The sequence below is a fragment of the Eubalaena glacialis genome, chromosome 12 (assembly GCF_028564815.1).
Source record: "Eubalaena glacialis isolate mEubGla1 chromosome 12, mEubGla1.1.hap2.+ XY, whole genome shotgun sequence".
In the NCBI taxonomy this organism is placed as follows: domain Eukaryota; kingdom Metazoa; phylum Chordata; class Mammalia; order Artiodactyla; family Balaenidae; genus Eubalaena; species Eubalaena glacialis.
In genome coordinates this window covers 12190061-12206848 of record NC_083727.1, presented here as the reverse complement: position 1 = coordinate 12206848, position 16788 = coordinate 12190061, and the positions used below count along the sequence as shown (strand labels likewise).

The 16788-nt window shown below is 45.3% G+C and overlaps 1 protein-coding gene across 3 annotated transcripts in view; it reads left to right on the top strand.

The window, feature by feature from the left end:
• The first annotated feature begins 2780 nt into the window (after positions 1 to 2780).
• Positions 2781 to 16788, top strand: part of TIAM2 (TIAM Rac1 associated GEF 2) — a 228390-nt gene continuing 214382 nt past the window's right edge. For all 3 annotated transcript variants that reach the window (XM_061207503.1, XM_061207507.1, XM_061207502.1), the window contains exon 1: positions 2781 to 2909. The gene's annotated coding sequence lies outside the window, so the exon portion shown is untranslated. The remainder of the gene's footprint in view (positions 2910 to 16788) is intronic.

Genomic DNA, 16788 nt, shown 5'->3' with positions numbered 1-16788 from the left:
ACTAAGGAGAGAGAGCCTCTGGATGGTTTCGCCTCTTTGGGACCATTATTTGGTTTTCGCTTTTTTCTTTTCCCCTTCTGTAATTCCCTTCCGTTTCCCCAGGACGTCTGTTCAGTCTGATGTGAACTCACAACTTGGTCACAGCCGTGCTGTGAGAAGCTAGGCAAGGAAGAGGCCACGCCTCCCCCTTGGGGCAAAACTGGAGGAGAAAATGCTAAGAGGCAACTTGCAGCAAGGGGAGCAGGAATCAGGAACGAAAAGGCCAGCGGAGGGAAGAAGGGCCAGCAGGGCAAGATTTGGAGAGACAATCGTATTCATCAGGACCGTGCAGGCATATTCGGGGAGGGGAAGCTGGACAACGCCTGGACTTTCTGAGGTTGCCCAGTCACTGACTCATTGCCTGTCAGCTCCAAATTCATCCTTTTTGCCGTCTCTGTAAAAAGGGATCTGGGCCTTTTATGTAATTTCCCTTGCCAGCTGCCTCGTTGTTAGCTTTGTCAGTACAGGGTGTGGGCAGAACTTTCAGGAGGGCAGAACCCTGCCTGCCAGCTGCCTTGCTTGGCTGGCTCCTGCATTTTGAGGGGTTTCTCCAGCACCAGGATCCTGCAGTGCAGGGCAGCACCCAGGGACCACCGGCTTCTTCTGGCACCTCTCTTTCTGGGTGGTTTTGCAGCGAACTGCTTCCATGAGACATCTCCCTCTGTACAACTTTCCCCACACCCTAGAGGGTAGATTTCCAGCAAGTTCCACTGGCGTGATGCCACAGTGACTTCCCTGGCACTTAGTGAACCATAGCCGTGCTCTCCCCAACAAGGTCTGGGTCTCAGCCTGGGGTAGGGGAAGGCTTATCCTTGGGTGCTCTATCTCGGCCCCAGGGGTAGTGGCTGCTTTAAAAATCTTTTTATCTGCTGTTCCTGTTTTCTTTTGCATTCTCTTTACTTTTAACCAGTCAATCCCTCATTGCTCCAAATCCTGTCATAGTTAATAATTCTTTCTATTAAACTTTTACTGCTTAATTGCTGTGTGGTTTCTCTCTTCTGATTGGATCCAGACTGATACACATGGGATGGGGCTCAGACTCTGATTATTTATCTATCAAGGGAAGGTGTCCCTTGAAGACTGGGGGAATTGGAGACATTTGGATTATATGTCCCAAGTTTGTGCAATGAACATGTTACTTGTATAATCAGAAAAAACAAAAACAAAAAAATAACATTGTGAAACAGCATGAAAAAACATGATACAAGAAGCAAGGGTGAAAAACATATAAAGAAGATCCTAGGGTGGTAGCTCTTTGCTAAGGGGAAAAAGCTCCTTAGAGGAGGTGATGCTTGAATTGGGAACTGGAGAGTGAGTGGAGTGGGAGGCATTCCCCGAGGCATCGCCACGTGTGCCGAGTGGAGACAGGACCAGGGAGAGCCTATGTAGTGGAGAGGGGTCAGCGTGGACAGAGCCTGTGGCAGTAGAAAGTGGAGAGCCAGGTCTGTCTGAACACAGCAAACCCTTGAGGCTTCATTTAAAAATTGTAGGTGTGTGTGGGAAAGTTGATTCCATGTGTCTTGTAGACTGCGGAATCGCCAGCTGTGGGAATCTTCCTGGAAGATCTCCAACCATCTCCAGCTTTCTGGGAGTTTAACTGAGGAAGGGCCCTGGCTGTTGTGCTCTGAAATTCACCTCTGGGTTTGTGTCCAAGGCCACACTTCCCGTCTGGCTGCTCCCAGCTAAGGACTGGTAGAGACACGGATGCTCAGGCAGGTGGGTACCAAGGAGAATTGGGCCCCCTGTGATGGGTAACTTTGGGTGTAGGACTCACGCATGATCTTCCTGAGGCTGCAGGGAGGCTGGGGTGTTGCTTCCCTCTCTCCTTCACTGGGATCAGACTCGCGCGAAGCCCGGCCCTCTGGAATCCCCTGGCGTTTAATCCTACAGCCATTTCCCCTAAGAAAATTCTTCCGTATCTAGTCCTGTCTTGGCGCCTGCTCCTTGCGGGACCCACACTAGCACACGAACTCTTCCCCCTTCCCGCTCCTCTCTACAGGAGAGCCTTTGTAAAGGCAGGGACCGCGATGGTGGGAACACAGCCTTCATTCCCGCTTCTCCCGAGCACCCTCCCCCTCCCCATCATCCGGGCCCTCTGGATTCCCCAGGTTTCTCCAATAAACCCTGCAGCTTCCACCTGGGAAGTTCGAACTCTCCTGGACCCTCCGGCTCCTCCATCTCTCTCTTCTCAGGAAGGTTAGGAGGCGAGCAGTCTCTCCTGCCTGCACGAGGCTTCAGATTCAGCCTGCTTCTGTCCTTAGTGGTACCCGAGTAAGCGTCTTCCCACTCTCAGCTCTTTGGGGAAGGAACTGGACCTTACGCACCGCATCCACGATGGCAGGCAGAGCGCCGAGCTCATGGTAGGCGCTTACTCGAAGCTCGTGGAGTTCTCGGTGTTGGTTAGTTGGGAAGTCCTAGAAAGAAAGCGCAGGAGGCTACGGCGGGGGACGCGGGCGGGAGCGCGGGCCGCCCCGGGAGCCGGCTGCGGGGTCGGGGGCCTGGCGCGGTGGGCGCCGCGGGGGATGGGCGCGGGCCGGCGCAGGGCCGGGGGGGCGGGGGGGACTTCTGGTGGGGGGATGGGAGGATGGGGGATGGCGGGGTGGGCTGGGCTGGGCTGGGCTGGGCGGCGGGGGCGGGGAGGAGGCGGGCCCAGCGGCCGGGGAGGAAGGTGCGGCCGCTCTCGCCGCCACAGGCGCTGCGCGCGAGGCGAGGGGTAGCGGCGGCGGCCGGAGGCTCAGCGCCCGCGGGGGACGCAGTGACCCTGGCAACTTCTCCAAGTCGGCCGGCGCCGCCCCGCGTGCCCCCGGGACCCCGCGGGAACGGCCGTGTCGCCGGCCGGGGCCCGGGCGGGTGCCGGGCGCTCCACCCAGGTAAGGGGGGAGGCGGGGGCCGAGGCCGGACCCCGGCTCGGGGCGGGCGGCCCACCTCCTCGGCTTTGTTCGCCGCGCCCTCCGGCGCCTGCCCCGGGCGGTGAGCCGAGGGTTGCGGCTGCGGTCGCCGAGCCGGCACAACCCGGCGCCGGGTGGCAGCTCCCTGGCGCGTCCCGGACCCCCGCGCAGCCTGGCCGGGCGGAGGAAACGCTTTCCAGATCACCGGCCCTCGCGGTGCCCCTGGGCCCGCCCGACCCCCGCGTTCGGGCTTCCGCGCCCCGAGCCCGGTCTCGTGGGTGCGGTGGCCCAGCGCCCTGGAAGGTCCTGGGGGAGCGGATCCTGCGCCCGCGGCTCAAGTCGCCGAGCCCAGGGGTCCCCCAAGCCCGGGGCCACCGGGCGGGAAGGGCAGGAGTCCCGCCGCTGCCCCCGCCCGGCTCTGCTCCGAGGGGCCCAGGTGCCAAGTTTCTGGGAAAGCCGACACGTCGTGTCGCAAACGGATCATATTTACCAAAAACAGTTTAGAAAGAAAAGAGGCCATTCTTACAACAATTGACGGCCGGCAGCCGGCGTAAAGGTACCGGGGAGCGGGGGGTACGATTGCACGGCGTCGTTTCTCTTTAAGGAACGGTGAAACTTAACATGATGAGCTTCCATGCGTCTTCATACTTTTTAAAATAGCAAAATAGGGTAACTTTACTTAATTGGGGGGAGGGGAGGCTGCTTAGTCCTGACGATAATTCCCTTCGCGTCGCCTCTGCGGGGACCCTGTGAGAGACCGCCTGGTGACAGCTGTAATCTAGGCAGCCTTGCGTCGCGATAAGACCTTTATTCACTATGTGGCCAAGGTCTTGGGGTTCTCTTCTCATGCGTATTCACCCGTTCTACCTCCCGTCCCTCAAATGCCGCTGACATAATTATTTTAACGGACGGCACCTGGTAATCTCCAATCCCTCTCCAGTCGATTTAAGCTGGAGGGTCTCTAATACAAGTTTTTAAAGTCTTCCAAGTTTCTTACAGGTGCAGACCATATGCTACAAATATTTCAGGCCTAAGCTCAATAAAAAGTGTCAATTTCTGGTCTTATCATTTGAGCATAACCTATAGAACTGGTGTACGTACACACTTAAAACCTTTTCTGGCATTCTTTAAGGTTTTTATGTTCTAAAACTGTAGTATCAAGATTGGTGCTGTGCTGAAAGCAAACTTCTTTTCCATTGGATTTTACCTGCTCAGCTTACAGGGTAAGACTTGTTGCTTTAGGGAATCAGAGCCCCTAATTACCTTGTGATTGGTAAATGTGAAAAAACAGGGCAAGGTATAATCGAAGAAGAGTTTATTATTTACAGCGGCAAAACGAGCCCCTAATGATCTCCGAATCCGGTTTCGACACCTTAATTTGCCGTATAAAATGCTTCATCATCTGGCCCCTGCCTGCCTTTCCAGCCTCCTCTCCTGACTCTGCCCAGGTCTCGCCTCCCCCCTCCCCCTTACACACATGCACACACACACACACACACACACACAGCCAGCCTCATCAGACTCCTTCCAAGTTGTCATTTCCAGACCACTGTCTGGAATGAATGAGCATCATTCTGTTTATACTGTTCTAGCTCCACTTGCCCATCTGTTGATTACCCACACGTCCTTCACGTGTCAGTCAGATACGTTCTCTAGCAAGCTCTCCTTCCTCATTATCACTCGGCAGTTAAGCTCGCTCTTCTCTAGTAGTCATCGTCTCTACTAGAACGTGATTTTTTTTTTTTTAAACACCCCTGGCCATGCCGCCTTGTAAAATTGTGAGTTGTTCACTGCACAGGGTTATCCGGTCCAGTGGGCAAGTGGAGGCTGAAATCCAACTTACACTCCACTCACCAAGCCCCTGGTGCCCTCCTCTCCGCTGGAAGGGGCCGCCTTTTCTAATTTACCCAACTCAGCACCCATCACAGAGACTGACGGAGCAGGAGCTCAGTTAAGATTCCTTGAATGAGAGAAAAGAAAGCACCGTCTCTACAGACGTCTAGAAAGAAGCCGGAGTTTAGGGGCAGATTCCTCGCCTAAGTCAGGATATAGGACTGTGCTTTGGTTTGCTTTTATGTCTGGCTGTTCAAGTGATTTTTGAACAGCCAGACGTAAGAGGTGTCTTCTCCTGATTACAGGGAAGAATCTGGGGATGTAAGTTCACAGGTGGGCATCCGAGATGTGTGCCAGCACGTGGTGGGCCTCCTCAGCTGACTGCCTTTCAAGGCTCTAAGGTTTATACATCTAATCATGATTTGATGCGAGAGATAAGGGTATACGACTCTTAAAAGTAAGGCCATAAAGAGCTTTGCTCACATGAACATGTGTTACTACATTGGTTGATGTGCCATTTTGTACACAAGCACCAGTCATCCTAAAGTGACATATCACAGAATTAAAAAAAGAATGTCAGAAAAGAAGGCGTTGAATCTAGTTTATTTAGATTCTTCAAATGAGATCGGCATTTAAGATTGCAGTTTACACATTACAGAAAATGCAGTTTTTATGTGGAGGCAGTTTGCAAGCTCAGTTGGCTGTAAGGTTCTTAAAAATGCTCCAAACTTGTATATAGTTTCAAACTTCTAACAATTTGTGGGCAATCTAGAGATATTTGTCAAGCTAAAGTCTATGTGTGGATCATCTCACCAAAATTTATAAAATGGTGGTATAAAATCGTATACCATTAAACGTCAAAAGAACTTGACAATTGTATGGAATCCTGGACTCTCTAGAATTCATAGCATAGAATAACTTTAAAGATAATATGGACCAATTTTCCCATTTTATAGGTAAGGAAAGGTAGTACCAGGGACCTGTCCAAGGTCACAGAGCTTAGGTAGGAGCTCAGCCAAGATGAGCACTCAGATTCCCTGGCTCTTAGTTCATTGCTTTATTTATTCAAGTGCTTTTATGTATTCAAGCTTCTGTATGTTCCATTGTTGGCTTCAGTTGGGAAATCTTGAAGGTATAGACTAATTATATCTCAGGGAAAGGGAAGATTCCCAGCACCAAACACAATGCCTTGTGTGAAGTAGGCAGGTGAGAAATATTTGCTGAATGAAGGAATGAACGAACGAGCCAGTTGAAAGCTTACTTATTTAAAGTAATTATTTGATATAGCACAAACCAAAGTCCTTGGAGTCCATTATAGTGGAATTTGGCCTATGTGTTTGTATTCCTTAAATGCAATAAAAGTGTTAGATAAACTTGATGGAAGAGATGGGTAAGAAATGTTTTCTGTGCTTCCCTGGTGGCGCAGTGGTTGAGAATCCGCCTGCCAATGCAGGGGACATGGGTTCGATCCCTGGTCTGGGAAGATCCCACATGCCGCGGAGCAACTGAGCCCGTGTGCCGCAATTACTGAGCCTGTGCTCTAGAGCCCGCGAGCCACAACTACTGAGCCTGCGAGCCACAACTATTGAGCCCGCATGACACAACTACTGAAGCCCACATGCCTAGAGACCGTGCTCTGCAACAAGAGAAGCCACCACAATGAGAAGCCCACTCACTGCAATGAAGACCCAACGCAGACAAAAATAAAATAAATAAATTTATTAAAAAAAAAAAAAAAATGTTTTCTGTAAAAGAAGCCAGAACTCCTGACAGAGAGGCATCGGTAGAAAAACTCAGGATATGGAATCAGTCGGTTTGTCCACAGACTAGCCTTGATTCTGCAAGCCTTGAACATCACCAGCCTGAATTTCTTCCTGTAACCTCCTGAGTCGCAGAGTTGTTAGAAGGATCGAATGAGCTCACGTGTGAAAGCACTTTGCAAACTTTAGAACACTGAAGGGTAACAAGAGTTAGACAGTGTGGTGGGAAGTGCCCCCCAGGCACTGTGCTGGCTTTCTGTATGCATCACCCCATTTATTCCTCTGAGTAGAGCGGCAAGGCTCTCGTGGAATGAGGAGGAAACCGAAGCCTAAACAACTGTCCCTCCACATGGAACAGGTATTTGGTGACCCCTAAAGTGTATTAAGTATCTTGAGTCTCTGGACTTGAGTAGGAGGACTTTCTTCAAGTGGAGAAGAAAGACAAGTGACATAAAAGCAAGTCACTTTGGCTTTAGGCAGAGGAACGATTTGCATTTTCGATCAGTCACTCTTTAGAGTGTGGTGAGTGGATTTAAGAAAACAAGACCGGCAGAAAGATGGTCAGTTGTAATCGTGCGGATGGTCAAAGGCAGCTGGACTGGGCAGTGGGAAAACACAAGGGGACGGAGTCCTGAGATCTGAAGGAGGTGGGATGGACTTGGCGAGGAAGAGTGTGGTGGGCGAGGGGCAGTGGATCCAGTTAAGGATGTTCACAGACCTCAGCAATGCAGAAGGAGAAGGCTGGGGACCTGCGGGGGCCCCTCACCCAAGTTCACACAGTTAGGAAGTTGCACAGCTGAGATTCACCCAGCTCTGTCTGACTGCGTGTTCCTTCCTCTCTCCCATTCTGTCTCAACTGTTAGCATGTCTCTAATCGTAAATGAATCGAGGATTTTAATAAAAGAACAACGTAGAATTTGAAAGCTTTTATGAGTTAGTTCAGAATTCTAAGAAAGAACAAAAAGTGCCCGATCCGAAGCCCTCCCACAGACTGAGGTCAGGAGACATAGGCTGGTGCTCAAGAAGTTTCCCTGCCAGGAGCGTGTAATGTATTTCCTATCTTGGAGTCCGTCTGGCCTGGGATCCAGCGCACTGCTCTCCAGGCATTCTGTCCAACTGGAAATGGGTCTGCTTCGTTTCCATTTAGGAGGTTTGCAGATTGAGTAACAGACTCTGGACTGCAGCTTTCATTGTGTTTTCGTGGTGTTGGATTACAAGGTTTCTTTTAAATTCACGGTTAGATTTCTGAATGTGTCTCTTGGACATGGTTCTTTAAGAGTTCCCATTACTAAGTGATTCCTTTGCATTGGGAATCGGATGGAAAACTAGAATTTTGTCATCAGTAGTTTGGGAAACGGCATATAGAAAATAAGCTTGGAAATCTTCTCAAACTGGTAAGAGTTAAGGATTCCCCAAATCCTTTAAAGTGCCTTTAAAATATAGTGATGAAGTTTTGTGCAGTATTTTGTTATCATTTTAAAAAAATTTTATTATTTATTTTTGGCTACATTGGGTGTTCGTTGCTGCACGCGGGCTTTCTCTGGTTGCGTCGAGCGGGGGCAGGCTTCTCCTTGCGGTGGCTTCTCTTGTTGAGGAGCACGGGCTCTAGGTGCGCGGGCTTCAGTAGTTGTGGCACGCGGGCTCTCAGTAGTTGCGGCTCGCGGGCTTAGTTGCTCCGTGGCATGTGGGATCTTCCTGGACCAGGGCTCGACCCGTGTCCCCTGCATTGGCAGGTGGATTCCTAACCACTGCGCCACCAGGGAAGTCCCTGTTATTATTTTAAAAATTCAAAATAGCTTTTTGTCTTGTAAAGAGTGTTCTGTGCCTCAGGATTTACATCTAAAAGGAGGGTGGCAGCAGTGCTTTCCTCATAGAAGATTATTTGGAGAATTGAGAAATTAATGAACTAATTAACATAACGTGCTTAGAACCCTACCGGCCAGGATGAGAGTTCAGGAAGTGTTAGTTCTTCCCTCCCTGTAGATCGGAGCTGGCTGTATCAAATTATGTAAAATAAGGATGGTGAGCAGGATGGCGCTGGGAGTTGGGCTGGCAAAGTAGAGGCCATACTCCATTCCTTTTCCATTGCTTTGCCCTGTTCTCTCTGTCCTTCCCTTTGATGGTTCTTCCCTGTTTGGTCAACTGTTCATCATTTTTTATTGAGAGTCAGCGAAGCCTTTCCTCTGAGTGTGAAGCACTCTTTCTTGTGCTTCCAGGCACTTTGTCCTATGTGGTTTGTATCAGTTGTGGCATTCATCGTGGGATATTTAGTTGTGGGCAATTTCTCCATCACACAGGGAGTGCTTTGCTTATTTTCTTTTTGTACCTCTTCCAGGGCCAGCATGGTGCCTTAGTGGCTGTTCTTAAATGGTGGTCGATAGAATGCAGGAAGTGCTCATTGAAATTGTTTTTAAATTTCTACGTGTTTGAAATTGTTTCGTGATTATGAAGTTGAGTGACCCTTTGCCAAATATTTGACTCTTTATCAATAATAAAGTGCTAAAAAATAAAGGTCTCTCCATCTGAAGTGTGGAGTAGTAGCAATATCATTATACTGTGTATTAATCTAGACTCTGGTCTGGAATACACCTTTTACTCATTTGGCAACTTGGCTAAGCATTTGAGGGCCTTAGATTCTTCAGGGAGAAAATAAAATTATTCTCTAATGAGTCCCAATGTCTTCTGGCAGCTGAGGCATCAAATTCTTCTCATTAACCTTCCTCTTCAGGCCTCATGCCAGGGCTTGGTTGATAGAATAACAGTCACATTTACCCTTACCACTCTGGATAACCATGAGGCTGGTTTAAAATGGATTTTATCATACTTTCATAAGAGAGCATTTATACATATGAACAGAAACCAAGGAAGAACACATCCGGAATACACTGAAATGAATTAAGTTATCCTGTGTGCTGGTGGCATTTGAAACTTGTGGGATCAGTACCTACCGTATGAAAACATGAAGCCTTGATGAATGTTAGCCAAATCAGAAACCAAAATATTTACCCATTGAACGGGTCCATTTTGAACTTTCCCTCTGGAAGATCCTAATCATTCTATGAAACCATAGTCGTCTGTAATAACTCTCCCTTCACAACTGTCTGTTGAACTTCTCATTGGGAAGTGCACTGCGTATCATGTGGGCAAATAACTTCATTTTACATAAGATGTAAAAGAAAATGAGAAATACCATGGACTGGATCCATTCATTATGTATACACCAACCCCTGCTAGCAGGTCACTTTTAAAAAAATCAGAATTTTTTTATTATAACTGGAGAGCACTGGTTTCCTCAGTCTGCTAGGCTCATCTTAAATGTCATCCTTCTGAAGCTCTCCCTGATCTTCTCCTAACCCCTCATTTTTTCTTGAAATGTAACGCTCTGTCCTCACCATTCTTGGGGTTCATCTTCTGAATGGCTGCATTGCCCACACAATGGTTGTATATGTGTCTGCTTCCTCCCCCTGCCCCCAGTTGGATTCCTTATTAACTACATAAAAGTGATCATTCCGTAAGGTTTGCTGTTTGTGGTGTTTGGGGACACATATGACTTTTATCAGTGCCTTCACGTTTTTCCATTCTGATAGGCAACAAGGAGTTAACTATTTGAAAGATGTTTGTATGTGTTTGATTGAATTGTTCTTGGTGTTTGTCCAGTCAGAGGTAATAATCCAAGTAGTCAGGATACTGTTTTGGAAAGAAACAAAACAAAACAAAACAAAACAAAGTTGGAGTTCTGGGTTTTGGGTAGATTTAAGAGCTCTGCATTTTGGGTAGTTTTGCCAAAAATAGCTGTGATCTTGAACAAAACATGACATTCTCTCTGGGTTTCCGTTTCTTGATTTGAACTTTGGTGGTCAGGGGAGTCATATTGGACTAAATGACTTTTAGGGATCCTTTCAGTTACAAAACTCAATGATTCTGTGCAGCAATAGGGTATAAGAAAGCAGAAGAAAAATTTATAAAAATTTAAAAGTAGTGTATTTACAATATGCTATTAGCTCACTGGCATTTGAGCCTTACTAGATGACAGATAACCATTGCCCAACACTAGTAAGGAGGGCAGTGCTGGTGAACGTGTAGGGTCTTGGTAAATCCAGAATGTGTAATTAGACATTGCTAGGAGGTAACTATCTGTGATCTTGTGGGCTGTGGACAATATGGATTGCAAGGCCTCTGGAACTGGGTGGAGGGGAATTCAGTGTTGAAATAGAAGAATGCCTGGGGAAGAAACTGAAGGAAGATCAGTGCTGTATTGGAGGTGGTGAAGCGAGAGCAGGGCAGGCATAGAATATATGTAGCACAAAGTAGCCATGTAGAATATATATAAACAGAGTAGCCATGTAGAATAGATGTAGAACAAAATAGCCATGTAGACTATAGGTAAACAGAGTAGCCATGTAGAATATAGAACAAAGTAGCTATGTAGAATATATGTTGAACAAAGTAGCCACATAGAATATATATAAACAAAGTAGCCGTGTAATAGAATATATGTAGAGCAAAGTAGCTACATAGAATAGATATAAACAGTGGCCACATAGAATATATGTAGAACAAAGTAGCCATGTAGACTATATAGAAGAAAGTGGCCACGCTGGGTCCAAGGTAAAGCTGTATGAGAATGTTGGTAAAATGATGGCACTGCTGAGTCTTAATATGACAGACTGTGAAGAGGATCCAGAAGAGAATTTAGAGATAATGGTCAAGTCTTGTTACCTTCACTTATAGATGGAGAGAATGAAGCCAGTGATGGGAGTTCTTAACCTTGAATTTGTATAAATATCACTTTGGGAGCCTGTTAAAATGCAGGTTTCTGAACGTCACCCTGAGATGATTCTGGAGGTCTAGGGTGCAGTTATTCAGGCACACCAGGTGTGGCTGGTGGCTCTTTGATTGTACATTGAAAAACTCTGCCCTTCAGGTGAGACTTGCCCTCTTAGGACACTCAGCTTGGAGAGGAAGCGTGCAGAGCCGAACCCAGATCTTCTTTCCCACGTCTTTCTGCCGCAGGATCCCCATCTGAAACGGCTCCTGTAGGACTGTGAGAACGTAACCATGTTAATTTTTGCCGGGGATGGGCAAGAGATTTGGAGGTTAGCCACAGAGAAATGCAGTGCAGTTTTCCTCATTTCAGACTGATCCATGATTTGTGGTTTGACAGGCACTGGTTTTAAAAAGAAACATCAGGTCCCTAAAGAAAAAAATTGTTAAGTATATTAATTATAAGCACATTAATAGTGAAAAGCAGTAGGGAAAATTTCAATCTACATAGAAACATCTATTTTGTAATGACTATGAATGAGGAAGCATTTCTATCTCTTTGGTAAGTCATTTCCTAAGAAATACTAACAGGCAGTGTTTTGCTTAGTTGTATTTCAGTTTTCCATGTAATTGGAGTTTTAAAATGACTTGTCTTTAGAAATTTAGAGATGTCACTAAATTCAACTGTAATAAGTTCCACCTCAGTCATTAGTGTAAATGTGTGAGGAAATTGAGTCCAGAAGCGTGGTTGACATTGCTGGGGTCTTGGTGTGTGTTGAGAGGAGAATGTCATTGTAGTATGGCATTTTCTGAAAACCTATCTGTCACAGAAGCTAAATTTTGATGGCTTGATAAATCTCATTAGTTAGAAAATTCACTAAAACTTGAATGGTATATACAGAGTTGGCAACCAGCATTTGGAATTTTCAGCAAATCAGTCAATGGGTAGTTCTGAAAATGGATGGGCACATCCACATTTTGTTGTCAACATTAAATAACACCTCATATAATTGTCCTGTTGTCTAAAGGAGAACCTTTAAACATTTGTAGAGTGCATTAAAAATTCTTGAATAATTTCAAAGTGTAAAAGTACATTTATATTTGTGTGCAGTAGAAGAGATGACAAACTTTAAAAAAAATTGTAAATAGTGGTGATACAGACATGAGGGTTTATAGTCATATGCATATTCAAAATGTTGTGGTCCCAAATCACAAACTGTGCTGTATTCCTTTAATAGTTATATAACAGTAAGCATTCTAGAACAGAATAACCTTTAGAAATCATCTAATTCAACCCATTTTTCAGAAGAGAAGCTTGATGTTTTGGGAAAGTTAAATGACCTGCTTCAATTCCCCATTGGAAGAAGTTAATGGTAAGCAGAGCAAGGCCTACATCCCAGAATTCATTTTTTTAAAAAATTATTTATTTATTTATTTATTTATGGCTGTGTTGGGTCTTCGTTTCTGTGCGAGGGCTTTCTCTAGTTGCGGCGAGTGGGGGCCACTCTTCATCGCGGTGCGCAGGCCTCTCATTATCGCGGCCTCTCTTGTTGCGGAGCACAGACTCCAGACGCGCAGGCTCAGTAATTGTGGCTCACGGGCCTAGCTGCTCCGCGGCATGTGGGATCTTCCCAGACCAGGGCTCGAACCCGTGTCCCCTGCATTGGCAGGCAGATTCTCAACCACTGCGCCACCAGGGAAGCCCATCCCAGAATTCTTTACTCTAGACTTTTTCTCTGTGCTTAAAAATTAGGAGGACTTGTTAGGAGGACTGCATCAAAAAACCATGAAATGTTTTAGATTTTCTATGGGAAAGGAAACTAAACCTATGAAATTTTGGAATTAGCAAAGGCAATAACAACTTCTTAGCTTGTGTACTTTAGAGCCTGCCCAAAGGAATGTACAACTTTACATGGAGAGAATGGCCTACAACTGGAGCTTATTATGTGGGTTACAACAGATTGTGTCATCTGTACAAAGATAAATAGACCTTTTCCTAATTAGGTGTGAGTGGGAGATTTGAGAGTACTGTATACATTATTTGAGCTGGAAGGAATCTTAGAAGCAATCTAGTTCACGCCTTTATTTTGTGTAAGAGGAAGCATAGCTTTGTCCTGCCTTTCTGTTATAAATAACTGTGATGTTTTTGATAATAATTGTTTTAAAACAAAAAAACTGACATCTTTAAAGTGTATCAACTTGTATTATAAACAAAATAATTATAAAACAGATGTCCATGAAATTCAAAATACATTTTGGGCTTGATTATATCCAAACAATGGAAGAAGTCAGTCATGTGTCTACAAAGATGGTAGTTTGGGGCCTACGATTGACTTTCTATTGGAAGACAGTGGGCCATGCTTCCAAATGCACCCTCGATTATAAGGGCAGGTACCTGCAGCCTTGCAATGACAGCATCCAAGAAAAGAAAACTTACTGTTTAGTCAAATAGAAATCATGCTTAAATTGTGGTCTGAAGTCTGGTTCTCAAGTCTGTGTCTTCGCTGGATTAGTGTGTGGGTTTCTGCAAGTACGTGCAAACAGGTAGGAGCTTGGGTGGGGTGGGTGTAGGGAGATGCTGCTAAGAGATGAAGAAAGCTCTACCTATCAAAGCATTATTATTGCAAGGTATTCCGTTATCCCAAGTAAATGAGCAAAGCCTGTGGCAATGTTTATGTTCTTTGTTAGCCAGTCACACTACTCATATTACTCAATTCAGGAAATTAGCTAAAAGGCTGCTTCTTCCTCATGTACACCTTGCCCTGCCCGCATTCTGCAAGCCTCTCCACTTTAGTGTATCCTTACTTTTCAAGATGAAGGTTCATCTCGTGAGTGCTTAATAAAGACTAGTTGAAAAGATTTTACTTCATAAAGGAAAAGTAAATAACAGGTTCAAATAGGTCGATTCTAACAGTAATGCCTCCTAGTTTTTGATGTTGAAGCTTCACGTAATTTCTCATTTGGCATTCTCAAAAATTGTTAAAATCGCATGAAATTGAGGTGTGGCTTATAACTGATAGCTAGCCTGCATGGTGCCTCTTCCATGGTTATTTTGCAGAAGGTCAGCAAGTTCACCTGTGTAGATGGCTGACCTCTGCCGCGAACCACACAGAGTTCGAGGTGCAGCGATATCAATTATCAAAGGCTGGGGCCAACAGTAGTCATGTTCTTACTTATTCTGAGGTATCCGAACCAGGTTTTCCTGGAAAGAGCTGTCTCATAGTTTAATAATCCTCCCGTGTTTCATCACTTTGTGTCTTTGGTCCTCTTTTCAGTGGGTATTGGTCACTGACTGTCCAGGGTACCACGATCCTGGTTTTCTGGAAACAAGTTTCTTAGCATTGCTCAGCCCTTTTGAGGTTTAACCTCTAAAATACTAGTAAATTCTGCTCTCTTGAATTATTCTTTGAAAACATGGAAACTTTTTTTCACATCTTTATTGGAGTATAAACGCTTAACAATGTTGTGTTAGTTTCTACTGTACAACAAAGTGAATCAGCTATATGTGTATATATCCCCATATCCCCTCCCTCTTGAGCCTCCCTCCCATCCTCCCTATCCCATCCCTCTAGGTCGTCACAAAGCACCGAGCTGATCTCGCTGTTCTGTGCAGCAGCTTCCCACTAGCCATCCATTTTACATTTGGTAATAGAGTCAATGCTACTCTATCACTTCATCCCAGCTTCCCCTTCCCCCCACCCCACGCCCTCAAGTCCATTCTCTATGTCTGCGTCTTTATTCCTGCCCTGCCGCTAGGTTCATCAGTACCACTTTTTTAAATGCCATATATATGCGTTAGCATACAGTATTTGTTTTTCTCTTTCTGACTTACTTCACTCTGTATGACAGACTCTAGGTCCATCCACCTCACTACAAATAACTCAGTTTTGTTCCTTTTTATGGCTGAGTAATATTGCATTGTATATATGTGCCACATCTTCTTTATCCATTCATCTGCTGATAGACATTTAGGTTGCTTTCATGTCCTGGCTATTGTAAATAGTGCTGCAGTGAACATTGTGGTACATGTCTCTTTTTGAATTATGGTCTTCTCAGGGTATATGCCCAGTAATGGTATTACTGTGTCATATGGTAGTTCTATTTTTAGTTTTTGCAAGGATCCTCCGTACCGTTCTCCATAGTGGCTGTATCAATTTACATTCCCACCAACAGTGCAGGAGGGTTCCCTTTTCTCCACACCCTCTCCAGCATTTATTGTTTCTAGATTTTTTGATGATGGCCATTCTGACTGGTGTGAGGTGATACCTCATTGTGGTTTTGATTTGCATTTCTCTAATAATTAATGATGTTGAGCATCTTTTCATGTATTTGTTGGCTATCTGTATGTCTTCTTTGGAGAAATGTCTATTTAGGTCTTCTGCCCATTTTTGGATTGGGTTGTTTTTTTGTGTGTGTGATATTGAGCTGCATGAGCTGCTTGTATATTTTGGAGATTAATCCTTTGTCAGTTGCTTCGTTTGCAAATATTTTCTCCCATACTGAGGGTTGTCTTTTCGTCTTGTTTATGGTTTCCCTTGCCGTGCAAATGCTTTTAAGTTTCATTAGGTCCCATTTGTTTAGTTTTGTTTTTATTTCCCTTACTCTAGGAGGTGGGTCAAAAAGGATCTTGCTGTGATTTATGTCATAGAGTGTTCTGCCTATGTTTTCCTCTAAGAGTTTGATAGTGTCTGGCCTTACATTTAGGTCTTTAATCCATTTTGAGTTTATTTTTGTGTATGGTGTTAGGGTGTGTTCTAATTTCATTCTTTTACATGTAGCTGTCCAGTTTTCCCAGCACCACTTATTGAAGAGGCTGTCTTTTCTCCATTGTATATTCTTGCCTCCTTTGTCAAAGATAAGGTGACCATATGTGCATGGGTTTATCTCTGGGCTTTCTATCCTGTTCCATTGATCTATATTTCTGTTTTTGTGCCAGTACAATACTATCTTGATTACTGTAGCTTTGTAGTATAGCCTGAAGTCAGGGAGCCTGATTCCTCCAGCTCTGTTTTTCTTTCTTAAGATTGCTTTGGCTATTCGGGGTCTTTTGTGTTTCTGTACAAATTGTAAAATTTCTTGTTCTAGTTCTGTGAAAAATGCCATTGGTAATTTGATAGGGATTGCATTGAACCTGTAGATTGCTTTGGGTAGTATAGTCATTTTCACAGTATTGATTCTTCCGATCCAGGAGCATGGTATATCTCTCCATCTGTTTATATTATCTTTGATTTCTTTTTTTTTAAATTTATTTATTTAATTTATTTATTTTTTGCTGCATTGGGTCTTTGTTGCTGCACGTGGCCTTTCTCTGGTTGTGGTGAGTGGGGGCTACTCTTCGTTGCGGTGCGTGGGCTTCTCATTGCGGTGGGTTCTCTTGTTGCACAGCATGGGGTCTAGGCATGCGGGCTTCAGTAGTTGTGGCGCACGGACTCTAGAGCACAGGCTCAGTAGTTGTGGCACACAGGCTTAGTTGCTCGTGGCATGTGGGGTCTTCCCGGACCAGG